The sequence below is a fragment of the Manis pentadactyla genome, chromosome 5 (genome assembly GCF_030020395.1).
Source record: "Manis pentadactyla isolate mManPen7 chromosome 5, mManPen7.hap1, whole genome shotgun sequence".
NCBI lineage: Eukaryota > Metazoa > Chordata > Mammalia > Pholidota > Manidae > Manis > Manis pentadactyla.
In genome coordinates, this window is record NC_080023.1 from 153,317,859 (window position 1) to 153,344,169 (window position 26,311).

The following is a 26,311-nucleotide window of genomic DNA, read 5'->3' on the forward strand; positions in this document are numbered from 1 at the left end:
CATCACAAACAAAGCTGCAACAAAGAACAGGAGTCACTTCCCTCCTGTGCAAATCCATCAGTTGGACATTTTCTGGTAGTGGAGCTGGGAGTCAAAAGGGTGTGTTCGCTGGGTGGGAGGCTTCGGCTCCTCGTCACGGGATCGCTGGGTCTTCACCCCGTCACGGCTGGCTTCCCCCAGAACAAGTGATTCAAGAGCCCAAAACAGAAGCTGCACTACCTTTTATGACCTAGCTTTAGAAGCCACCCACCATCACTTCTGCGTTCTTGTTAGTCACACAGGCCAGCCCTTTTGGATGTGAGAGGGGGTTATGCACCAGCACACACGAGATCACGGTGAGGCATATTGTGAACCATCCTGGAGCCTGACCACCACAGATTTTTTGTTTGTCTCAATTAACATATGGTAAAGTTAACTCTTTTTTATGTGTGTATAGTTCCATGAATTTCAACGTGTTCATTTGCATAACCACCACCACAAACAGGATACAGAACAGTTCCATCATCCCTCAAAAAACCCTCGTGTTTCCCTTTGTAGTGACACCTTCTCCCCGCCCTTAGCTGTGGCAACCACTGACCTATCACTATAGCTGTCTTTCTGAGAATGTCACACAAATAAAATCATACAGTACGTCACCCTTTGAAACTGACTTCTTACACTCAGAAGAATAATGCCACTGAGACTCATCTAAGTTATCACAGCTTATCAGTAGCTCATTCCTTCCTGTTGGGGAGCTGAGTTCCATTGCATGGAAATACCAGTTTGTTTATTGATTTACCCATTGAAGGGGTTCTTTCCACTTTGGGTGGGATTATAAATTGAGCTGCTCTAAACATTCATGCATTGCACTCTCCTGTCCTTCTGCTACTCAGGACATGTAGTTAGACCTTTTGATGTTGTGCCGCAGGTCCCGTAGACCCTGTTTATTTTTTTCAAGCTTATTCTCTCTGTTGTTCAGGTGGGTTAATTTCTATTGACTTATCTTAAAGTTCACAGTCTTTCCTGTGACATCCCCATTCTGCTCTTTAGCCCATACATTGAGTTTTTATTTCAGTACTGTATTTTTCAGTTCTAAAATTTCCATTTTGGGTGTGTGTGCATATCTTTTATTTATGGAAAAGCTGGAGAAAGCTCAGGCTTTGTTCTTACTTCTTGAAGTCTTTTTTAAAATTGTGGTAAAACATACATGAGATTTACCATTTTAACCAATTTTAAGTATACAGTTCAGTGGCATTAAGTACATTCACATTGTTGTGTCACTATCACCAGCATCCATCCACAGAATTTTTTCTTCTTCTCAAACGAAAACTCCACGCCCTCTAAGCACTAACTGTCCGTTCTCTCCTTGGAGTATTTTTATAAGAGCTGCTTTCTTTTTCAGATCATCCCAACATCTTGGCGTTAGCTTCTTTTCATTGTCTTTCCCCATGTAAGTTGAAATTGTCTGTCTTCTTTGTGTTGTTTTCAGAAGGGTGGGTTGGGCTAGAACATTCAGGACAGAGGGATCAGCATGAGCAATGTCTCAGCAGGGTAGAAGAGTAGATTGGGTAGTCTGGGGTGAGGGCTAAAGGGCTGGGGCAGAATGAAGGGTGAGCACTGTGAAAGAGAAGGCTGCGGGATAGGCCAGGGCTACACGTTGAGAGGTCAGTGGTTGATTTCTGATTTCTATGAGTTGAAGAAAAGACCAGGTAATGTTTTCCACTAGCATGCATGGAGGGGAAGCCCCCACCCCTAGACCTGAGACAGGATGTGGGGATGCTCGTTGGTGTCTGAGGCCTTTGTAGGGAAAGATGGCATCTAGGTTGAAAAGACCAATGACCCAGTTCCTGTGGAGAAATAAGGGCATGATTTTATAGCTGCTGAAAGGGAATGCCATACTGCTGCAGCCTTCCTTGGGTCAGGTGATCTATGAGAGGGCCAAGGGCATATCTGCTTCTGTACAGATAATAAATCTGACATTTCCCAAGGACTTACTGTAAATTAAATGGAGGAGGTGAGAGAAGATGGGGAACTGGGTGTTTAGAGGAAGAAGAGTGGCAAAGAGGTTTTGCTATATTCTTTTATATTTTTTAAAAAGTTTAAACCACATATATTAGTCATCTATTGCTATGAATAAAGTGCCGCAAAGCTCAGCAGCTGAAAAGAGCAAACATTTTTTACCTCATGCAGGTTCAAGAGTCAGGAATCCGGGATCAACTTAGCTGGGTGGTTCTGTGTAAGGGTCTTTTATGAGGCTGCAGTGAAAATGTCAGCCAGGGCTGCACTCATCTGAAGGCTTGACTGGGGCTGACAGTCTACCTCCATTCACATGCCTATTGGCAGGAGGCATCAGTTATTCCCCACGTGGGCCTCCTCACAGGGCTGCTTGTGATATGGCTGCTGTTTTCCCCAGAACAAGGGATCCGAGAGAGAGCGACAGAGCAAGCCAAAACTGCAGTGCGTTTTACAACTGAATCTTAGAAGTGGCACACCAACATTCCTGCCATATTCAATTGGTCTTACAAGCTATTGGTAGTCCAGTGCTGTGTGTGTGTGGTGGGGGGGGGCTATACAAGGATTTGAATTCAGTGGAGGTCATTGAGGGCCTTCTTGGAAGCTGGCTACCATGGCATGTGAATGGATTACCAATTCAAGTTCTTTGTAAAGAACTTAAAGAGATCACTGACACATTAATAGAAAAAGCAAGTTGACTTTTTATATTATCACACTAAAATAAAAATGGAACACAAAACCTATACATTTCTATTATACATGCGTAAGTAAGTCTATAGAAAAGGTCTGGAAGGATACACTTAAATCTAACAGTGTTACCTCTGGGGAATGAGACAGAGTGAAAGGGAATGTACCACTTTCACTCTTTATTTTTCTTTATGGTTTGAATCATTGTGTACTGTTCTGATTTTCTGTTGCTGGGTAGCAAACCACCCCAAATTTGGTGTAAAACAACAATCCTTTTACTCTGCTCACAGATACTGTGGGTTGGAAATTTGGACAGGGCACAGAAGAACTGATTCCTGTGCTCAAAGATGTCTGGGGCCTAAGCTGGAGACTAAAACCCTTGGGGGGTGACTACATTTGTGATGCCTGGACTCAGGTGACTGGAATGTTGGACTTAGATAGGCCTTTGACTGGAACACCTGCCAGTGGCCTCTCAGTGTGACTGGAGAGTCCTCACAGCATGGAAGCTGTGTTCTGTGAGGAAGTATCCCAGCGGGAAGCATCTGGAGAGGATATGCAACAGAACCAGGCAAAACTGCATGTCTCTTTATGACCCAGTCTCACAAGTCACATAGCCACACTGCGCCATACAAGCCTATTCAGATTCAAGGGAAGGGAACAAAAATTCCCTCTCTCAATGAGAAGAGTGTCAAGGAATCTGGAGGCATTTTTTAAAAACTGCCAGTTTTAACATTTCAAAATGTTTTTTAAATGAAGAATGAGAAATAATACTTTGAGGCTGCCTTTCCAGAGTAAGTGGTTTGGGAACACCTAGACTCCTGCTTGCAAAGGCTTCATCCCTGACTGTCCTTTATCTCCTGGAGCCAGAGCATTTCAGGGAAACTGAGATAACTTGGCAGTTACAACTTATAATTCTTCCACTGTTTCTTTTCTGTACCTGAAGCCAAGCCCTGTATGTAAATATTTATATATGGATTTATTTGTTCCCTTTGCCTTGTTCCAAAAAAGATCTGCAGATGCTTGTAAAAATTTATACAGGATAATGATATTCAAATATATAAATAGATCAAGAAACCAAGGTGAAGGAAAGGAAAGGTTGAAACAGTAAGTTGAGACCAGGGGAGAAGTTAGTTCTTAATGATAGATGGTGCAAAATCTTAAGTAAATATTTGGAATTGCAGGACTGGAAGGGACTAGATACGTTATTTGACCAGTTCCCTGGCTAGCTCTTGAAATCCCTTTTCAACACCCCTCTGAGTAGCCACCTAGCCTGTTTGCATATCTCCAGAAATGGAGGGCTCACTACGATATAAGGTAATTCTAACTATTCGGAAGTGTGGACCCAGGAGTCATAAACTCAAATGCTCCCAGGGGCCAGACAGGCAATGAAAATGAAGGAGGCAGGTTAGTGGGAGCTGCGGAGGCTATGGCAAAGTGGACCACACACGTCCGGTTTCACCCAGGCAACTGTTACTCCCTCGAGCCAATTCCTGCCCTGTGGGAACCCAGGCCCAGTGTGGCCAAGTGTTTGGATATTTCAAGAGAAGCTGGAAATCCCAATTTATATGGGAAATCTCTTGATTTTTTAATGTTGGTAATTAATTCACCATTTTATAAAACACCGCTCAGGCCAAATGAAACACAATTGCAGGAAGATGCTGTCCATTGTCCACCAGTCTGTGAGCCCAGAAGAGGCCAAGGTCATGGGCTTTGAACAGACTCTGACGCTGGCTCTGCTGCTTACTCATTGGCTGATGGCCCCAGCTTCAGTTCTCATCTGTAAAACAGGGATAATAATAGTTCCTACCTCTTAAAGAGGTAAATATGTGATAAAATAGGCTATAAAGTAGTTATCACCGTGCCTGGCAGACGGGAAGCATGCAATAAAGGCAGTGCTATAAATAAAGAATGTATAAACAAATAATGAACAAATATTTATAAATAAATATGCAATGCTAAATAAGTAAACTACTCTGAGAGCCTCTCTGGGGCTTCCCAGCTTTGCCTAAGAAGGTAATTTTTTTCTAAGGGTGGTTGAGGTACATTCCAAGGGTTGGGGGACTTGGTTTTTAATTGTTAAAAGTGCAGTTTGTATTCCCTTAGGTGCCAGAAGGTAGGGCAAGGCAGAGACAAAACTCAACTGAAAGAGGAAGTCTGCAGGATTCCTCCTTGGGGTCCCAGTCCTGAGAGTACTGGATCAGGGCCGAGGTATGCGGTGTGTGTGTGTGTGTGTGTGTGTGTGTGTGTGTGTGTGTGTGTGTGCGCGTGTGCACAGGTATGCCGTGTGTGTTTGTGTGTGTGTGTATCAGGGCTGAGGTATGCTGTGTGTGTGTGTGTGTGTGTGTGTGTGTGTGTGTGCAGGTATGCTGTGTGTGTTTGTGTGTGTGTGTATCAGGGCCGAGGTATGCGGTGTGTGTGTGTGTGTGTGTGTGTGTATCAGGGCCGAGGTATGCGGTGTGTGTGTGTGTGTGTGTGTGTGTATCAGGGCCGAGGTATGCCGTGTGTGTGTGTGTGTGTGTGTGTGTGTGTGTGTATCAGGGCCGAGGTACGCCATGTGTGTGCAGATATGCCGTATGTGTGTGTGTGCAGGTACGCCGTGTGTGTGCAGATATGCCGTGTGTGTGTGTGTGTAGGTATGCCGTGTGTGTGTGTGTATCAGGGCCGAGGTATGCTGTGTGTGTGTGTGTGTGTGTGTGTGTATCAGGGCCGAGGTATGTGGTGTGTGTGTGTGTGTGTGTGTGTGTGTGTGTGTATCAGGGCCGAGGTACGCCATGTGTGTGCAGATATGCCGTATGTGTGTGTGTGCAGGTATGCCGTGTGTGTGCAGATATGCCGTGTGTGTGTGTGTGTGTGTGTGTGTGTGTGTGTGTGCACGCGCACTCAGACAGGTCGCATGGCGAAAAGCCGTAGAACAAAGGGACAGATAGGCTGCAGGTCGAGGAGCCTGGACACAGAGAAAGGAAAGTACAGACAACAGTGCAGGGGAATGGGGGAGGGGGTCAGCGTTGGTGGGAGGAGCCTCCGGCCTGTTCTCCCGGGAGATGAGGAGCCATCTGAGAGTTGTGGGCTGGTCTGGTCTGCAGAAGCAGGGACAGGTTTGCCAGTCACTGGGGCACTGCATGTGCTGCAGGCCTCATCTCAAATCAGTGAGCTCGTGTCTCCTATCCCTGAGTCTGGGAGCTCTGGAGAAGAGGGAGATGGGATATTTTTTCATCTTGCTGCCTTGGAGACATATCTGCAGAGGACTTGAAAGAGGGGAAGGGATGGAGCTAGGGCCTCCTAGCTGCATGTGGAGGTGAGAGTGTGAGCCCTGGGTTCACCTGGTAATCATGTACCCTCAGCCAGTCTTCCCCTTGGTAAGGTGGGATTACACTATTGCCTTCATAATGGGGGCTTGTAAGGATTGATGCTCTTGACTCATTGCATGTGCTCCATAAATGTCCTTTCTGGGACTTTCAGCTCTCCCAGGGGCCTTCCCCTTGGTCTCCTTACTGTAGGCTTCCACCATGTACCTGTGGAGTATCTGTCTCCCTCCCCATCCCATCTGTTCTCTTTTCATCCTCTGATCCCACTTTCCTTCTGTTTAAGAATGTGTCTTTGAATTTCTCTACTTCTGATGCTCCTTGGGGAAAACCAAAAGATAAATGGCAGAGTTGGGTCTCAAATCCACTATCAAGTTCATAATTGAGGCCACACTGCATCTTGGGCCCAATACCTGCTGGCTGTGCAACAGCAAGTGTGTTGCCCGAGGCCCCACAGTGTCAATGGCCAAGCTGAGCTCCAAACCCAGATGTGCCTGGCTCCAAACCTGGTGATTCTATTTACTCTGCCTCCCCAATCCTTCTACAGATTCTTTAGTTGCCTTTTAGAATAATCACTGTGCGTCTCCTACCTGGCCATTAAGCAAGAAAGTATTTCATTATAACTCTCCCATAGGAATCCTATGACATCATCCACCAGTAGTCATGCCCAATTTGTGGATGAAGAAACTGAGGCTCAGAAAGGGGAAGTGACTTGTCCAAGGCTACACAGAATTGGTATATCCATGACTCCTCATGCTTCCAGAGCCCTAGGCCCAGAGCACACCTCAGGTCTTAGCCACCTTCAGGTGTCTTGTTGCTCCAAAAGTGATGCCCTGCCCGCAATTGTTTCAGTAAGTGTTTCTTGATGGATTGGCCACCCCTGTGTCAGAGCCAGCTTTGTGCCTGAGTCTGATTGTGCCCAGGACACCAGAGGAGGCCTTGCTGCTCAGGAGAGAAAAAGGGACATGTCCTGATGGACCTTCATGGCCCTCTGGATGGTGACCACCCCAGGCACTGTAATCTCCAGCACCAGGATGCTAATGACAGCCTTCATTAAGACCACAGTAGCTACTGAATTTGTTTTTTAAGACTTTAGCTTTTTAGGGCAATTTTAAGTTCACAACAAAATTGAGGGGAAGGTAGAGATTTCCCATATACCCCTGCCCCCAATATGCATAGCTTCCCCCATCATTAACATCCCCCAACAGAGTGGGACATTTGTTACAACTGATGAACCTACATTGGCACATCGTAATCACTCAAAGACTATAGTAACATATTAGGGTGCTGTGACTCTTGGCGGTGTGCATTCTATGCATTTGGACAAATGTATAAGGACATGTATCCATCCTTATGGTATCATACAGAATATTCTCCGTGCCCTAAAAATCCTCTGTGCTCTGCGTATTCATTTCTGTCTCCCCAACTTCTGGCAACCACTGATCTTTTTTCTGTCTCCATAGTTTTGCCTTTTCCAGAATGTCACAGAGTTGGAATCATACAATATGTACCCTTTTCAGATCGACTTCTTTCACTTAGTAATAAGCATTAAAATTTTCCTCCCTGTCTTTTCGAGGCTTGATAGCTTGTTTTCTTTTTAGTGCTGAATAATATTCCATTGTCTGGATGTACCCCAATTTATTCATCCATTCACCTAATTAAAGGACATCTTGGTTGTTTCTAAGTTTTGGCAATTCCAAACAAAGCTGCTATAACCATCTGTGTATAGGTTTTGGTATAGGCAAGTTTTCAACTCTTTTGGGCAAATAACAAACACCAAAGAGTGTAATTGCTGGATCAGAATGTCAGAATATGTTTTGTTTTGTAAGAAACTGCCAAACTGTGTTCCAAAGTGGCTGTATTATTTTGCATTTCCACCAGGAATGAATGAAACTTCCTGTTGCTTCCCATTCTTGTCAGCATTTGGTTTTGTCAGTGTTCCAGATTTTGCCCATTCCAATAGCTGTGTACTGGCAGCTACTTAGTTTTCCCAGTAGACATAATTCCTGCTTACTATATAAAATTTAGGAAATATGAAAAGATGTTAATAAGAAAATAAGAATCAACTATAATCCCAATACCAAAAGATAATCACCATTGTAAATATATTTAATGTCTGATCTCTCCAGCTTCTTCAGTGCCTGCACACATGTACACACATGCACACACCCACACAGGGGCACACATCTTTTTTAAACCAAATATTCACTCACACAGTAACTAGAGTTGCACACCTGTAACAAATGCTGTTGGTCATCTACTCAATGCACACACCCCCTCCTCCACTGACGTCCCCCAAGAACTTCAATTTTGTTTTTAGGTAGTGATGTAGTTGCCTTAATCTAAAGAAGGTTCAGCCTGTGCTGGGTGATGAATCATTACTGGTCTGGACCTGCACGTGCTAATCTTACTCCCCCTTCTAGTTTGTATCATTGCACTATTCAGTTCGGTTATCATTCCCCAGAAGTGGCTCTTAAGATTTAAATTCATTAAATGAAATAAAAATTTTAATGTGGCTCCTCAGCTTCCCTAGCCACATTTCCAGTTCTCAAAAGCCACACCTGACTAGTGGCTACCGTGTCGCGTAGCACAGGTATAGAACATTTCCCTCAGTGCAGGAAGTTTTGCTGGTGGCGCTGGAGCTGTGCACGTGGCCCCATTCCGGCCGTGAAACAGGAGTGGTGCGTTTGCTGCCCCCGCCCCCGAACCTGGTGAGAAAGACAGAGCCTCATTAGCACAAAGCCTCCGCCCCTGCCTCTTCCTGTGTGCGAGGCTGGTGTGACTGTGGTGCCTGCAGCAGCCATCTTGCAAGAAGGTGAGAAATGTGAAGATGAAAAGAGCTTTCCTTTCTTTTTTTAAAAAAACTGGTAAAATAGACATAAGACAGAACATAAAATTACCATCTTCACCTTTTTAGTATACAGTTCAGTAGTGTTAAGTACATTCATATTGTTGAACCGTCAACCTCCAGAACTCTTCATTTTGCAAATCTGACACTCTCTGTTCCTGTGAAACCACTACTCCACATTCCCTCCTCTCCGCAGCCCCTGGCAGCCGCCATTCTACTTTATGTCTCTGTAAGTTGACTACTTAAAAGTCAAAGTACCTCATGTAAGTGGGATCATACAGTACTTAATCTTTTAGTGGCTGGCTTATTTCACTTAGCATAATGTCTTCAGGGTTCATCTGTGTAGTAACATATGTCAGAATTCCCTTCCTTTTTAAGGCTGAATAATATTCCACGGTACATATATGTGACATTTTGTTTATCCATTTAACCAACAATGGGCACTTGGTTTGATTACACATTTTATCTCTTATGAATAATGCTATTATGAACACGGGTGTACAGATCTCTGTTTGGAACCCTGTTTTCAGTTATTTTGAATTATACCCAGAAGTGGAATTGCTGGATCATATGGTAATTCTGTATCTAATTTTTGGGGGAACCCATACTGTTTTCCACAGTGGCTGCACCATTTTATCTTCCCATCAACAGTGCACAAGGGTTCCAATTTCTCCACATCCATGTCAATAAGTTTCTGTCTTTTGTTTGTTTGATAATAGCCATGCTAACGGGTGTGAGGTGGTATCCCATTGTGGTTTTGATTTGCATTTCCCTGATGATTAATGATGTGGAGCATCTTTTCATGTATTTGTTGATCTATTCAAGTCCTTTGCCCGTTTTTTTAATTTGTTTTTTTGTTGTTGTTGAGTTGCAGGAATTCTTTAAATATTCTGGATATTACAAGCCCTTATCAGATGAATGACTTGCAAATGTGTTCTGTAGGTTGCCTTTTTCATTCTGCTGATTGTGTAAGAGACTGTTTCTCAGTGAACACCAAGGAGCATTAAAGATTTTTCTAATGGATGTAGATATCCCACTTCTCCACTTATTATATTTTCATGAGCATTTCCTGATACCATTAGATGGTCTTCATAAGCATCATTTTCAATGGTAACATAATATTCCCTCTTACTGACAAATCTATTCTCCTAATGTTGGACATAACATTGCCCTGTTGTAAATAAAGCTGGAATGAACATGCTGGTAGCTAAATCCATAGGAGCATCTCTCATTATTTTCTCAGAATCAATTCCTAGAAGTGGAATGGGCTGATTCAAGTGGTTCTTAGTCATCACATTAATTTTCTTTGCAATTCATGCCAATGTCATCCCATCAGCAGTGGGATAAAAGTGGTCTTATCTATTCATTGCCAGCATTGAGTATTATGCGTTAAAAATCTGCTAGTGTGAAAAATGAATATGAGTGATAATATGTTTTTTAATAAGTGCCTTGTGTGTTACTATGTGCCAGCCACTGTGCTCAGCACAGAGGATACAAATAAGTAAGACAAAATCCAGTCCTGAGATTTAGATTCTAGTCCTGGTTCTGTCATCAGGTGTCTGTGACCTCCTTTTGGCTCAGAGATTTTAATCAACGTTGTTTTTTCTTCATCCCCCACCATTTACGGTGCCCCACAGCTGGGGAAGCAGCTTCCCCCCGGTTTCCTGGGTAACTCCTCATAGCAATCCTGCAGGAGACAAGTAGGGAAATGAGGTCCAGAGGGTGAATGAACTTGCCCAAGGTCATACAGCCAATAAAATGCCTGAGGAGGAAGCAATTAGCAGCCAACTCCTGTCTGGCTTTCTTCAGAAAACATCAAAGATATGAATTTAGAAGGCATTAGCTTGATTCCCAGCCCTTTGAGCCTCCGTCAGGCCCCAGAGTCTCATCCATACTGAACCCGGGCACTCAGCCAAGCAAGAACCTTCAGGAGTGTCTCAGGCACTTGGCCTCCGTCCAAACCCGGCATCTTGTTTCTCCCTGGAAGCAGCTCTCAGATGCCGTAGCCTTGCATTCTAATAAATCATCCCCTTTGCAGTCTTTTTACATGACGCCTTTCCAGCCCTCTTCCCCAAATGGTGTTACATTTCCAAGAAGACCAAACTCTCTTATTCAACAAGACTCCTTACATTTGCAATTAGGACCCAAAAAAGGAAGAAAAGAGATCTACCTTTTATGGAGCTCCTACTAAGTGCCAGGCACTGTCCCTCACTGTATCTTAGTTAATCCTCACAACAAACTTGAGCAGTAGCATTAAAACCTCATTTTGTAGGTGAGGAAACTGAGTCCCAGAGGGGAAATGTGACTTGCCCTGGGTCACTTAGCTATCTGGTGAAGGGTGGAGCTGGGATTCAAACCCAAGACATCTGGACTCCACAGTCTAGACTTGTCAGTTTTCAAAGCCCAGAGCTATGCATTCAAAGTTAAATTAATTCAAATTGAATAAATGAAATTCAGTTCCTCAGTGGCACTAGCCACATTTCTGGTGCTCAATAGTCACATGTGGCTGGTGGCTACTATATTGGATACTGCAGATACAGAGCATTTCCATCACCGTGGAAAGATCTGCTGGACAGTGCTGCCCTAGAATGTCAGGAAAGAGAGGAAATTTGGTGATTTTACCCTTGCATGAGGAGCCAGGCCGTCTGCCATTTGTCAGCTGTATAGAAAGTCCGATAATCAGAAATTATTTTCCCTGGGTGAGATCATAGTAAAACTATCCATGGTTTTCTGGACTGTGACTCACCTTTCTCCTGGTTTGAGAGGAGGCTGCAAGATGGCTCCATTCAGTCCCACCCATAATAGGTGCCAGCAAATCCCTTGGTACCCAGTGTCCTCCTCTGTCACGGGGGAGTTGGGATGCCCTCAGCCATTAAAATGGGGTGTCTCACAGGATAAGTCAAATGGGGACTGAGCAAAATTGTATGGCATAGTGGGCTTCATTCTGGCTCATCACTGGGTGATGTGCTTGCTGCTAGGGAGAGGTCTCCTCACTGAGTGACAGTGAGGACTGATAGAACTCCTTGGCCAAGGGCATGTCTGGTTGTAATGGAATATCTTCTTCCTGTCTAGCAACAGACCCCCTTTCCTATGTTTGGGGAATTCTCATTTTGTAACTGAAGGCAGATTCTTCCTCACACCATAGAAACCAAAAAAGTCACATGTTTGTTTGCCTTTATAGCTTCCAGTGCAGGTAAGAGATGGGCATGTAATCAAGGTTCAGCCAACCAGAGCTGGGATTTCAAAGAAGCAGGGACTGTGGGGAATCCTTATAGGTGGGTGAGAGTGGTGTTGAGACAGTGCCTATGACCAGCTGTGCATGGTGAAAACAGGGCATCCAGCATCCTCGCCAGACTGACCCACTGGTCCATAGTCCCACATGACCTGGCTGCCTTCATTCTTGGCCACTTCTAGAAAAGTCCTGGTGATTTTTTGAACCTCCCATTACCATTTAAAAAAAATTCCACTTCTACTATCATCAGAGTTAGTTCCTATTGCTTATGATGAACTGACACAGTGGTGTTCACTGGAATCAGACCAGATCATTTCTGGGCTGGAGTTTGCTTTAGGGGAAGCTGGAGAGGAGGGATCTGTGCTGTGGTCCACATGATCTCTTCATACCAGGACCCCTTGTTCCAATCCCACTGGCCTCTTTCCCCATGTTGCATTCTTACCATCTCTCTCCTCCCTCAAATTAAGCAAACCCCCAAAAATCTGGAGCTTGGAAGCCCTGCTCTAACTTGTCAAGACTTCTTTCATTCTCTGAGTCCCTCTTCAGGATTTTGGGGCTTGGAAAATCCTTTTCCTATTTTTCTGCTGAAAAAACTCTTCCCTGAGCAATAAATGCCTTGCAGTCCAGGTGAGGTGGAAAAGGGGTCACATATGAAAAGGAAAAGGAAACATAGCACGGATACATCAAAAAGTTTTCCCACCATATAAGGGTGACCTTCCTAGATTTCCCAGATTGAGGGGTTTCTTGGGACATGGGACTTTTGGTGCTGAACTAGGGAAAGTCCTGTGCAAACCAGGATGGGTTGTTCATCCTACACTTTAGTACTACTAGTAATCCTGTTCCTTTACACAACTTTATACAGCTTACTGAGGACAGATTCAAGACAAGACCCTCATCAACAGTTCCCTATCAAGTTTTTTTCTTTCCTGTAAGTGAAAAAAAAATCTTATTGTTGTTTAAATGTTCATTGGTTTCAATATAAGTGAGAAGTATATTTTCATGTTTAAAAGCCATGTTTTCTATTCTTTTTTCTCTGAGCTATCTGTTCTTACCCTTGGTTTTTTTATTATAAAGCAAAAAAAGACACCCAGTTAAACATGGTGGATTGATGACATGTATTTCATTTGTTCCCCTTGAATTCCATTTATATGACAATAAAAAATGTATCAGCTCAAAATGCTAATAGGACAGGAGGAAGTCATTAGTGGCCCCAAGATTTCAGTAAGCTTTTTGTAAAGACAGAAGAGGAAGTATTAACTGACTTAACAGAGGGAAGAACTTATGATCTAAAGTTTGCAGATGGGAATATTGATGACTAAAAAGTAAATCCAGAATCCTTCCATAGAAGAGATGGATGCTAAAGTTGAGGAAATATTCCAGAGAGTAGAACAAAAAAGTCATAAAGGAAAAATAAGAGAAAAAGAATGAGAAAATTCAGTGCTCAGTCCATGAAATAAAACTTCTGATTAAAAGAAAGAGAGAAGAGAGGGTGGAAAAATAGGAGAAAGCTATCAAAGGAATAATATAAGAATATTTCCCAATTGAAGGGATACATGTCTCCAGCATAAAAGAACCCAGCTAACAAACACAGTGAGTGAAAATGATCACTGAAGGGGAATCATCTCAAATATCATAACATTGTGAATAAAGAAAACAGGCTAAAAGCTTCCAAAGATTAAAAAAGAGAGAGAGAGAGAAAAAAAAGAACTAGTCCTATGCAAAGGAACAGGATTGTGAAAAGCATTAGATGTCTTAAATCTAGCTCCTAGAAGACAGTGGTGCAATGCCTTGAAAATTCCAAGAGAAAATCATTTTCAACCTAGATGTCTAAACCCTGCTAAACTGTTAATCAAGTGTGTAAAAAAAAAAAATCAAGAGGACCAAACCTACTTGCTTCCATGCACCATTTCTCAGGACTCTACTAAAAGGTGTGCTGCACAGAGATGAGAGAATAAATCCATAAACCAGAAGACGTGGGGTCCAGGGAACAGGGAATTCGATCTGAGAGAAGGATGTAATAAAGTCTAAATATGGCAGTTTTGTGTTGCAGAGATTGGAGAGCTTGGGCTTGGAGAGCACCAGTCCAGATTAAAGCTGAGGTCTTCAGAAGAAAAGAACAAAATAAAACTCATGGACTATTTTTTGTATTTAAGCATCTGGAAAATTCGCTGCTAAGTATTTGCTTGATTTATTGACCATATAGAAAAAATGAGCAATAGCTACAAAGGAAACTAATGAAAATGAAGAAAAATCGAGGCAATTGTTAACCTCAGAACATAATACAAGATGTGGAAGAAACAAAACATAAGCACAGTGGAACATAAACATAAATACATCTTATTTGGTTCAGTAGAAAATAATATTTGTAGTCATTATGGGGTAAAAATGATTTACTGACTTAGCTGTATTGAATAATGTAGTAGGGTGGGTTAACAGGGGGACCCAAAGGATGATTCAGAGTTAGGTGTTTTAGTTTGGGCCAGATAACTGCTGTAGCAAAAAGTCTCCACATCTCAATTGCTGAATACAATATAAGTTTATTTTCTTGTCCAGCTTTTAAATGATGGAGGTAGACTGGCTTTCTGGCTAGTTGTCCTTGAAAGGATAACTCATTGATCCAGTTTCCTCCCATTTTACAGCTCAGCCATCTCCTAGGGCTTTGGTGTTCTTCATTTAATTGGTGCAACCCATTACGGAAAACTGTATGGAGGTTTCTCAAAAAAACTAAAACCAGAACTCCAGTACAACCAGTAATTTCACTTCTGGGAATTTACCCAAAGATAAATCACAAATTTGAAAATATACACACTCCTATGTTTCCTGCAGGATTATTTATAATAACCAAGATACGGAAGCAACCTAAGTGTCCATCAACAGATGAATGGATAAAAATGTGATACATATGCACAATGGAATATTACTAACCCATCAAAAAGCATGAGATCTCTATGTTGTACACTTGAAGTCAATATAATATTGTACATCAATTATACTTCAATTTTTTAAAAAAGGCCCTGCTCTCATGGAGCTTCTGTTTAGTGGATAAGAGCAGGTATGAATTCTTATATAGGGATGGAGCCTGGCCTTCCAGGCCAGTGTGGCTGGAACAGAGAGCGATTTTGCAGAAAGTCAGGGTTTTGGATTTTATTCTAAGAGTATTGGAATTCCATTAAAAGATGTTAAGCAAGGAATGAGGACCTGATATTTTACTTTTTAAAATGGTCACTCTCGCTGCCTTGTGGAACATGATTAGCAGGCAGGGCAGGGCTGGAGAAAAGAGTAGAAAAGCAGAGACCAAGTATTGCAGATCTTCTAGAAACGAGGGGACACCATCTTGGTCTGGTAGAGTGGCACTGAAGACAGAGAAAGGTGGATAGACAGGAGAAATATTTGAGAGGTAGACTAAGATATACTGACAAATTGGATGTTGGAAGTGAAGGAGGAAACAAGAATGATTCCTCAGCTTTTTGCCCTGAGTGACTGGGTGGATCCTAAATGGGAGCCGTCTCAGTAGCAGTTTGAGGCAAGTCAGTTAACGGATGTGAAAATGTTTTGGGAAAGGTCAAACGTATAGAATGGCACGACCAAGGCAGTGCGGTCCATTTTACAGATGTGGAAGCCGAGGCACGAGATGCCAGAGGGTGGAGTCAGGTCACGTCTCACTCGTCTCACATGTGTTAGGTGGTTGATAGGAACGACGCGTGCTGGGCCCCTACTGCCCCGCAGGCTTCCCCTGTCCGCCACCCGTGTCCCAATAAAGTTATTGAAATTGACACCGGTTGCTAAGGAAGTAGGTCGCCGAGCCGGGTTGCTAAGGAAGTGAGCCGCCACTGTCTCTCCCCATCCGGGGCAGCGGGGAATGGCTGAACCCCGGGTTTGCCGCCGCCGCTGCCGCCAACCGCTCTCGGCTCCGGCCGCAGGTGAGTCGGGGTGGGGCCCGGGCGCCGCGGGGCAGGGCTGATCCCTCCCGCCGTCTGGGATCTTCCCGCGTCCGCGCCGCTGCCTGGCGTGGCCGCTCCGCGAACGGAGCATCCTCTGCCCTGCCTCCCGGGCATCCTCCGGCCGTCCGCGCCGCCTCGCCCCTCTTCCCCCCGGCGTATGTACGACCCCACCCTCAGATCCATGCTCGAGGGGTTGGGGGTCCATCTGGGGGTTCTGGGACGGTGGTCAGGGCCATAGCCCGGGAAGGAGGCAGGGAAGCGAAAGCGTGGGGGTCTGTACCTCGCCGTTGGCCCGGCTCACTGGGTGACCTTGGGCAAGTCCCTTACCCTCTGGCCTTAGTTGACCTGCTTGCGCAAGGGGGTCCTTACACATGGCGGCTCATAGTAGTTAAGAAGAGGAGCCATTGAATGTTCCCTAAGTAGCTAGAGGGAGAATTCTTAGGGCACCCTAACTTGGGGGCCAAGAGTCCAGTTTTAAGTCTGAGTGTCTTGAGTTTGAGACTCTGCATCTCTAGTAATTGTGTGGCCTGGGACAAATTAACCTCTGAGCCTTCTTTTCTTTATCTGTATAATGGGTTAATGAGCAAGTGTGGAATTCTATTAGACAGCTAGCTTGGTTCAGTAAGTTCAATAGTTCAGTAAGCTATTATGAGGCCGGTGGGTGGTTTGAGCAAGACTTCCAGAAGGAGATGGCTTTGAGATAGGAAGGATACAGGTGTATAGAGCGCCAGCTCATACGGATTTTCCTCCCACTGTTGACATCCCTCTAACCCCAGTTTTACTTCTCCATCTGCTCAGAGCAAAGCAAGGGAGGTGGTGTGGACTTCTGCAAGTAGCCCTAGTCGGGGAAACCCCGAGGTCAAGTTCTTGTAGGTGGCTGAGGTTCTACTTGGGCCTTCTTTGTTGACTCCTCTGGAAGAAAAGGAGTATCTTATGACTTTTGGAAAGTACTTAAAATGTACTAGTTACATGTAAGTATATGATTAAGAAACACTTTTCAGGCACATTATCTCATTTAATCTTCACATAGCCTTTGCCAGGTAGGTGGTGATGTTACCCCCATTTCAGTTTCCTCAGAGGAAACTGACGCTCAGAAAAGTGAATGACTTGCCTAAGAATCTTATACCTGTTAAGTGATAGAGCTGGACACATTTCCAGGTAAATACTGTATTTTCTTCCTCCTACCCTGATGTCTCTGATTTCTCAACAGTAGCTGTTACAAAGCCCCAACGGTATTCTTTTGTTACTTCTATCTTCTTTGGCTAGAGGCTTTCTTCCAGTGGCAAGGAAACAAGATCTTACTTAAAGCTTCATTTAAATAGATACCATCCAAAGTGTAGACCTCAAAAAAAGAGCTGGAGTGCTTAAAAGGGGGCATCTCTACCCCTCAGTTCCCTCCTCTTTAAAATGAAAGGAGTAAGCTAAATGGTATCTGAAGGCTTTTTCAGTATTGTGCAATTCCAACTGCAAGCTAGTGTTTTAAAAGCATGGAATCAGGCTTTCCTGGTTCAAATCTCGGTTCTGCCACTTCCAAGCTGCGTGCCACTGAGCAGTTTACTTCACCTCTTTGTGCTGCAGTTTCCTCATCTGTAAAGTGGGGAAAATAATAGTATCCACCATGTATGGCTGTTGGAAGGTTTATTTGGGCCTAATATGTGTAAAGTGCCTGGCATATTTGATAAGTGTTAGCTATGGTTATTAGGGCTTACCCCAGCACCTGTACTATATATTCTATTTATGGCTGGGGAATGAATAAATTAAGGTATGTGCTGATAATACCAGGTCTGTCAACCTCACAAGGTCATTGCAAGTTTGAAATAGTAGCTGTCACAATATTACATAAATGCCTCTGTTATTACAGGGTTGCCCCAGGAGTTTGCAACCCTTTCCAGAATGGGTTGCAAATAAAGATGGAAGCTGATGGGGAATATCAGGGTTTGGTCACCTGACTTGCAGTTCAGTAAATGATGACTAAGCTGCTCTATGCCAATCACAGTGGAGGATGAGATCAGTCCCAGCTCCAGATCCTTTGAGGACCTCAGAACTTAATTTGCATATTACTGTCATTTGAAATGAGTTCATATCTTGTGTTTGCCCTTGCTTCAGAGTAAAGCCATTGATTGAAGTCCCTTCTTTTGGGTTCCTAGGCTTGTGTTGGGTGCCTGGGTTAGAAACCTTGGTTTGCTCTCTAAGTAAGCCCTTTCATCCACTGATTAATGGGTCTCTGAGAAAGAGCCTATTCTTGTGCTGGTTAATAATACAGTGCTTTCTTTGTGGTGCCTAATGGCTTACAAGAGTGCTTAAGGTGCACTCATTTGGTCTTAATCAGTAGCCCTGCAAGGAAGGTAAAGTTCAGATTAACATCCCCATTTTATAGCTGAGGGACCTGAGGTAAAGAAGCTGCTAGTAAGTAGCCCCTTTCCCATTGGAATCCAGGTCTCTGACTCCACAGTTGAGCGCTCTTGTCCCTATGCTGCCTCAGATCCATTCACTCCCCATTTGCTGAGCACCTGGTACCTGTCAGGCCCTATTCTAGCCTGGGGATATGATGGTAGAGAGGTAGATGAGGTCCTGCGCTCATGCAGCTTATGTTCCAGTTGCAGCAACAGAAAAATAAACCAATAAATGAGCAAGGTACTTTGGATTAGGAATTAGCACTGTGAAGACAGTCACACAGTGATGTCATAGAGAGTAACTTCTCGAGGGGATTGGGGGCTGCTACTTTGGTCAGAGAAGGCCTCTCTGAGGTGGTGACACTTTTGCTGAGATTTGCTACCAGGAAGGGGCCAATTTGAAAATGTGGCAGAAGGAACAGCAAGGGTAAAGCGTCTGAGGTGGGAATGGGCTTGATAAGTTCTGAAACTGAAAGAAGGCTCAGAGTGGCTGAAGCAGGTGAGCCAAGATGGTAGGGGGTGAGGGGTGGGCCAATGTGAGGGGTGGGGGTGAGGCCTCAGATCATGTAGGGCCTTAGGCTAGAGTAAGGAGCTACAAGCTGTGGAAAGCCAATGAAGGCTTTAAGAAGGATAATTATATTGTTTTAGAAAAAACCACTTTGGCCTCTATGTGGTCAGTGGATTTTAGGGGGTGTAAGAATGGCAACTGGGAGAATAGTTAGGAGGCTAGGTGAGAGGAGATGGTGGCCTTCTAGGGTGGTGGCAGTGGAGTACAAGAGGATGGATTGGGAGGCTGAACCAGCAAGATGTTTGGGGAGAAGAGCCAAAGAAATCATGGGTGACTCTTGGATTTTTGGCCTGAGCAATTAGATAGTTGTTGTGATGCCATCTGTGTCTTAAAATGAGTTTTTGGTAAGGCGCCTTGGGAGGGAGAATTAGCTATGGTTCACTCTGAACCCTGTGCGGAGAGGCCCAGGTGTAAACATCAGACCTTACAGGCTGGGGAGGAGACCCCAGATTATGTTGCAGGAAGACAGCCAGGGGCATGTCACTGAAGCCTCTGCCTTGGACAGCCATAACCCTGCTTTTCTTGCAGTCTGGCTTCTTGCTTGCTTGTGGAGTGGCAGGTATAGGCTTAGCCAGGGCAGTGCCCATCTGTCTTGTGCTATTGGCATTGCTGTCCTGACTTGAGATTTTGGCTGTGAAGGCTGGGAGGAGGCTAGCCAGTTTTGGGAGACAGAATGGAATCACTAGCAATGCTCACTCTCAGTGCCCACACTCTCCCTGCCAGACTGGTTCTTTCCCTGGCCATCAAATGACATTTCTAAAGTTTCAGAGCCTTTGACTTGGGAATCCCTTGAGAAGCTGTTGTGTTCTGCAAGAACTCCTAGAGGATCCTTGAATGGAGTATCTCTTCTGAGTGAGGGAATTCAAGCCTTCTTTTCACATATGCTAATAATTGCACTTGTAGATACAGGCTTTACAGTGTTGTAAATTCAACATGGTGAATGGTAAGACTGGCAATCCTACCACCTCCAAGTGGATAGCTTTGTTTGCTATTTAGAATGCTCTTTCCTGGGCATTCTCATTTACTAATGTTCAGTCAACTGGGATCATGTGGAATATGTATTATCCCCTGTTTACATATGAAGCATGGAGATGGCGGAGGTCATTCGTTTTAGTCAATAAGCACCTGCTAGGTGCTGGGTTACATAGATCCTTGCTGCTCAAAGTGCGGTCTGCATGACAGAGGCACCCATTTCCCTGGAAGCTTGTGGAAATGGAGACTCTAAGCCTAGATCTAACAAACCAGTCTGCATCTTACCAAGATCCCTGGGTGTTTCCTGTGTACATCAAAACTTGAAATGCACTCATTTGGCAATAAGTAGCAAAATGAGGGCTTGCTGATAATGATAATGAAAGTAATAGGAATAGCATGTGCTTACTGAGCCAAGCACTGTTAGCAGCACTGTTCACGTGCTGTCTCATTTAGTTCTCACAGCAACCCTGCAATACAGGTGCTGTCGTGGCTCCCCTTTCCAGAAGAGGAAAGTAGAGGCATAGAAAAGACAAATAACTTCCCCAGGTCTGCTGACTCCAAGTCTATTATTCCTTCTACCACTCACTCATTCATCTGTTTTTCAGGGGGACAGTACATCTCTGTTGTCTTGTCAAAGGCCTTTCCCTTTGTACCTGGGGAGTTATTTTAAATGCTGATGAAAAAAGTGACTTCAAAGAATGAAGAAATCAGGGGGAAAAACCCTTGAGCTATTTTAATCTTGAGCTATTTTAATCTAACTATGTGTGTCCATTACTTGACTGATAGGCAAAAGATATCCAATTTGTGAGAAAGGCTTCCTCTCACACTTCTTAGTTGTCTAACTCAGGGCTGAAACAGCTGAAGCAGGTAGGAACTATGAGCCTGTATTCTGAGTCATTCAGCCGTAAGCTGTTTCTTGGTTCTGGTGATAATATCTACACTGGGCAAGAAGAGGGTGGCTAAAGCCCTGTATCACTCACTGCCTAGTTGCAAAAGATTCCATTTTGTATTGCCTCAGTTTCCCCTCTCTGTCCTGTAGGCTCATTGCTTTCCTTTCAACATCTTATCTCCCCAGAAGCTTAGGAAGATTTCTTGGTCAAGGCCTGTGCCATCACAGGAAATTCTGGTGTGAGAAGGCAATGGGATATGGGTGGAGGAATACTAATAGCAATTCTGTCTCTATATGTCCTAGGGCAAGTAATTCAACCTCTCTAGCCCTCAGTCTCTCTGTATGCAAAATAAAGGCATGGGTCAGCCTTCCAAGGCTCTTAGAGCCCTGCCTGGAAGAATGAGCTTTGAGTTGGGTGATGTTTTCTTTTTCCTTGGTGACTTCATGCTGGGCTTTCTCCAAGACCTTCAGGGGTGGGGCTTTTAGAGCCTATTTCTTGGCAGTCAGAGATGATTACAATCAGCTGTCCTACCAGCATCACACATCTGCACTGCAGCTTGGACCGTTCCTGTGTAAGGCCCGGTTAATCACGGTGACACATTGCAGGCAGTAAGCTCTTAACACGCACACACAGATCTAACTTTAGGATGCTGATTTATTTAAATCAGTTTGCATTGGAGAGCATCAGTGATCATTGTGGTGGGTGTGGTTTTATTTTTAAAGTTTTTGGCAGGATATCTGCAGCACTTGCATTTTGTCATATTTGAACATAGTTCATAAATAGAAATGGGTCCAAGTGAAATAGAAGTTGTGATCCATTAGTGGGAGTTGAGATTTGCCGTACTGTTACCCACTCTGAGGTCCTTCATATCACCTTCAGACATGGTTTTAGGAAGAGCTTGGTTTTGGTCTTTTGTATGTGACATAAATTGAACAGAAACTAAAAGCTCATGGCATAGCCTCCCGCCGCTTGTGGATTGCAGTAATCATTACTTTATAACATGTTTTGGTAACCTAAGCAAAAAAATCTAGCTAGTAAATCATAAAAGATTCCATCCAGGTAAGATAAAAGGTCAGTCCAACTTAAGATAACCACAAGAAGATAATTCGTGGTGGAAGTAGTTACTGTTTTTGCAAGATTTGCAATAACGAGTCAGATTCTAGCCTAAGCAATATATAGTGTTTTTCCTTCCTTATTTCTTCAGTTGCCAGCATTTTAAAAATAGATTTTTTCCCCTGATTATTAAAATAATGAATTTCCTTTGAGGAAAGTCCTGAAAAGATTAAGATTCATGTTAAGCCTTACCACCCAGAAATAACCATTAACATCTTACTGTCCAAAAGCAAATATATTCCTAAGTATATTTTATCGTATGGGTATAATTCTTACCTATTTCTCCATTGTCATTTTGGCCAGTTTCATGTTATAAATGATGCTACAGAGCACATCTTGATGATTATATTTGCATAAACCTTTGTCTGCATTTCTGATGATTTCTTTAAACCAGATCCTTTAATTGTTAAAGATTTTTTATTATAAAGGGAGCCTCCTTAAGTAGTGTTTTTAACAAGGCAGTGTCTAAATGGAGTTGAAAAGGCAGACAATATTACATTTTGGTGGGGAGGACTTACCTGTGAAAATGGTATCCTAACTCAGTTTCAGCTTACTTAATCCACTTAGAGATATATTTTTAGATAGATACGTTCAAAATGTATCTCCCATTTTGTATTTGGAAATGTTCACTTAACATTTCATAACCATTTTCCCATGTTCCCATGTTTAATAAGTCTGAACTACTAAACTTCCCGCAGCATTGGGCATTTGTTTCCAGCTTTTTATAATCACATATAGTGCTGCGTATGATCACGTATATGTTCCCTACAGCATTATTCATAGTAGCCAAAAGGTGAAGGTAGCCCACATGTCCGTCTTTGCTTGTCTCTCAACCTTGTAAGGGAACAGTTTGAAATAAATGGTTCAGGACAAGTTAGAACTTAAAAAATTCTAAAGGAGAGCTGTATATTTTCCTTCTTAAAATTAATTAGGATCTTCTAAAAGTACCTTGAATAAAATAGCTTTATTGAGATGTCATTTAGATACCATAAGGTGTCCTTTAACAGTGTTCTCAGCCTTCTTTGCTGCTTCTTAATCTTTTCTTTTTGATGCAGAATTCTCTGAGTAGGACCTAAAACATGGACCTTTAGCGTTTAAGCCTTTCATTGTCTGAGTAAGCTGTTGGTTGGTGACATTAAGCAGAAATATTGTATGTACATTACTGGTTTTATGTGCTGTTTGAGCTCTGAGAACAAGCATATCATTATGGAATTGGACAGTGAACCATGACAGTTTTGGTGGACTTTTGGAGAGGATTTTTGTTTTTTGAGAGGGATTTTTAAAAGTATTTATCTCATCATATTACTGAAATAAATCCAGTGATTTATAGGAAATTTTGCTTGAGTGACTTTGGGAACTGTTTACTATAGAGGTAGCCTACGTAGGCCGAGTTTCTCCAGCATTAACATATACACAGATTACATGTGTGTAATTAATACAGATTACACAGACAAATGTAATACAAATTCCATGAACTGAAGATTTTAGGTAACACTGAAACCCAACATCCTGAATTATGTTGAATGGCATGGTGAGAGTGATTTCCTTTTAAACTCTTTTGATTCTATGTCAAAGAGAATGTTTGTTTGGTCCCAGTTTGTGCCTTACCACTTGCTAAACTCACTTTGAAACTAAGAGAGATTGGGAGGCCCAAGTAAGCTACAGTATCTCGGAATTTAGTGACACAGTTGTGTGTCCTTATATTTATTTTCACAGTTTCCTTTTATTTACAACGAATGATACTGTTTTCCCATTCATGGTAGTGCATAAAGTTTCTTTTAAAAATAAATTTGTGCTAAAAGGAAGTAGATCTAAAGAAAAACCTCAAGTAAATAATAGTACAGGTGGTGCACAGATATGGTAAAAATTGAGAAGTGACAGTTGGATGACTGATAGTTAGGACATGCTGGTGTGGAAAAAGGCCATGGACTTTGGAGCCAGATAGACTTGGTTTCTGCTTACTTTGCCACTTATTAACTCAGTGTGCCATGTTATTTCCCTCCAAGTTTCAGGCTTTTTCTCCTGTAAATTGGGTCAGGGCAGAAACACCTGTGGGCCAGGCACTAACGTGCTTATCCTCTAATCCTCACACAGCCCCAAGGAGCAGGGTATTGATGGCATTCCCATTTTACAGATGGGGAAATAGAGTCAGGGTGAAGGATTTGCATGGAGTCCCAAAGCTGGGAATGGTAGGACATGTTCCTGTCCCAAGCATGTCCAAATCTCTTTTTTGTTATTCCATGCTGCCTCCCTCTTTTAAAGGTAGATGGTGGCAGTCTGATTAAAATGAGAGTCTTTGCGCATACCAATGTTCACTACAGTGTTACTCATAGTAGCCAAGTGGTGGAAGTAGCCCACATATCCATGAATAGATCCATGGATAGAGAAAATGTGGTGTGTGCATACAATGGGATATTACTTAGCCTTAAAAAATACCATGGCACATGCTATAACACGGATGAATCTTGAGGTAGAATGGTGGTTTCCAGGGGATGAGGAGGAGGGGAAATGGGAAGTTGTTTAATGGATATAGAGTTAAAGTTTGGCAAAACGAAAAAGTTTTAGAGATCTGTTGTACAACAATGTAAATATAGTTAACATTACTGAACTGTATACTTAAAAATGGTTAAAAAGGTACATTTTTTTATATTGTTAATGTACAGTTACTTGAACAACATTATGGTTACTAGGCTCCCCCTATTATCAAGTTCCCCCAATGTACCTCATTATAGTCACTGTCCATCAGCATAGTAAGATGCTATAGAATCATTACTTGTCTTTTTTGTATATACTGCCTTTCCCGTGACCCCCCCGCCCACGTTACATTATGTGTGCTAATTGTAATGCCCCTTTTTACCCCTTATCCCTCCCTTCCCACCCATCCTTGCCAGTCCCTTTCCCTTTGGTAATTGTTAGTCCATTTTTGGGTTCTGTGAGTCTGCTGCTGTTTTGTTCCTTCAGTTTTTTCTTTGTTCTTATACTCCACATATGAGTGAAATCATTTGGTATTTGTCTTTCTCTGCCTGGCTTATTTCACTGAGCATAATAGCCTCTAGCTCCATCCATGTTGTTGCAAATGGTAGGATTGTTTTCTTCTTATGGCTGAATAATATTCCATTGCGTATATGTACCACATCTTCTTTATCCATTCATCTACTGATGGACACTTAGGTTGCTTCCATTTCTTGGCTATTGTAGATAGTGCTGCGATAAACATAGGGGTGCATATGTCTTTTTGAGTCTGAGAAGTTGTGTTCTTTGGGTAAATTCCTAGGAGTGGAATTCCTGCATCAAATGGTATTTCTATTTTTAGTTTTTTGAGGAACCTCCATATTGCTTTCCACAATGGTTGAACTAATTTACATTCCCACCAGTGTAGGAGGTTTCCCCTTTCTCCGCATCCTCACCAACATTTGTTGTTGTTTGTCTTTTGGATGTTGGCCATCCTAACTGGTGTGAGGTGATATCTCATTGTTTTAATTTGCATTTATTTGATGATTAGGGATGTGGAGCATCTTTTCATATGCCTGTTGGCCATCTGAATTTCTTCTTTGGGGAAGTGTCCGTCCAGCTCCTCTGCCCATTTTTTAATTGGCTTATTTGCTTTTTGTTTGTTGAGATGCGTGAGCTCTTTATATAATTTGGATGTCACCCCCTTATCAGATGTATCATTTATGAACATATTCTCCCATACTGTAGGATGTCTTTTTGTTTTACTGATGGTGTCCTTTCCTGTACAGAAGCTTTTTAGTTTGATATAGTCCCACTTGTTCATTTTTGCTTTTGTTTCCCTTGCACGGGGAGATATGTTCATGAAGAAGTTGCTCATGTTTATGTCCAAGAGATTTTTGCCTATGTTTTTTTCTAATAATTTTATGGTTTCATGACTTACATTCAGGTCTTTGATCTATTTTGAGTTTACTTTTGTGTATCAGGTTAGACAATAATCCAGTTTCATTCTCTTACATGTAGCTGTCCAATTTTGCCAACACTAGCTGTTGAAGAGGCTGTCATTTCCCCATTGTATGTCCATGGCTCCTTTATTGTTTAGTAATTGACCATATATGCTTGGGTTTATATCTGGGCTCTCTATTCTTTTCCACTGGTCTGTGGGTCTGTTCTTGTGCCAGTACCAAATTATCTTGATTACTGTGACTTACTGTGACTTATGTGGTGTAATTCCCCCTGCTTTATTCTTCCAAGAAGGTACATTTTATTTATTTATTTATTTTGCTGCAATTAAGATTTCTATAAAATAAAAGAGAGAGAGAAGGAAAGAAGGAAAGAAGGAAGGGAAATCTCAAGCATTCATAAAAATAGAATAGTATAATGGACTATGGACCCATTACCCAGATCCAGCTATTATCAGCACA

General features: G+C 42.8%; 1 protein-coding gene across 3 annotated transcripts in view; it reads left to right on the forward strand.

Annotated features, from left to right (window-relative positions):
- The first annotated feature begins 15,865 nt into the window (after positions 1-15,865).
- Positions 15,866-26,311, forward strand: part of KIF3B (kinesin family member 3B) — a 55,883-nt gene continuing 45,437 nt past the window's right edge. Inside the window, exon 1 of one of the 3 annotated variants that reach the window (XM_036924719.2) lies at positions 15,866-15,981. The gene's annotated coding sequence lies outside the window, so the exon portion shown is untranslated. Of the gene's footprint in view, positions 15,982-16,020; positions 16,158-26,311 lie in introns of those variants that run through there. The other 2 variants (XM_057502881.1, XM_036924718.2) reach the window with 2 other exon arrangements.